Genomic DNA, 1,087 nt, shown 5'->3' on the forward strand with positions numbered 1-1,087 from the left:
ATAAATATATATGTATCAATAAGGAAGTTATGGCTCTTTATCTTTAAGTATCCCAAAAACAAAGCGTCTTCAAACATGCTGAATGCGTGTCCTCAAAGAGTCAGAAAAACACAAGTTGTGACAACTAGGCGATTGTAATATGAAGACTCCAGCAGATCCCTCCGACCAAGCCACATTTTGATTTAGTAAGGGTTTTACGGCACTTCCAACACAAAAAGCTCATTTAAGTGCCAAAGATTGGAGGTGTCAGAAGAGGGTAACAAACACACACAAAAAGTAGAAGGAGAGATAAGGATGATAGACCTTTAATAGAAAGGAAGCAGTAAACCTCACCAGAGTACCTGCAAACCACCCACCATGTTGCATTTTAACAAAGTGGAAAAATAGAAGTTTAAAGTTTGAAAGTCTCATTGTCAGTACAGCGTTCTTTACACCGTACATATCACAAGACAACAAGATATATCTGGGTTATCATTAGAACCAAATGGGCAGAAGAAAAAGAATTTATAGCATGAGTTATGGTGGGAGATCATGATTTATCCTATGAGTGAAATCTCCAAGTTGTAATCACGAGTTTCTACGAGTGATTACAACTTGGCAATTTCACAAGTAGGATAAATCATGATCTCGCACCATAACTCATGTAATAACTGTTTTAATACCATACTGATATCAGTTGACGAAAAAGATCTGGAGCAACAAAGTTAAAAAGTAACCAGTCAAGTGGTCTCGTAAGTGGCCTCACCCAAGAGTATCACATAAAAACAATACTTTCAAGCCAACTGGGGTCAGCATGGTTTGCTCCTTCTTTCCAATCAAACATCCCTATCCCTTATCTCTCCTTTTCTGTGCTTGTTACTCTCTTGTAACACCTCTAAGCTTCGGCATTTATATGATCTAATTGTGTAGTAAGTGTCGTAAAACTCTTACTAAAACCACCTGTCCTATCTGCGTATGTTACTTTCTAGTAAAACTTCTAATCTTCGGCACTTATATGACCTATTTCTGTTGCAAGAACCGTAAAACTTCTTAAACAAAACGTTCTAACGGTTAATGTGTCCAACGGACAGGGGTAGGAAGTACCGGG

The sequence above is a fragment of the Aplysia californica genome, unplaced genomic scaffold (genome assembly GCF_000002075.1).
Source record: "Aplysia californica isolate F4 #8 unplaced genomic scaffold, AplCal3.0 scaffold00021, whole genome shotgun sequence".
Lineage (NCBI taxonomy): Eukaryota > Metazoa > Mollusca > Gastropoda > Aplysiida > Aplysiidae > Aplysia > Aplysia californica.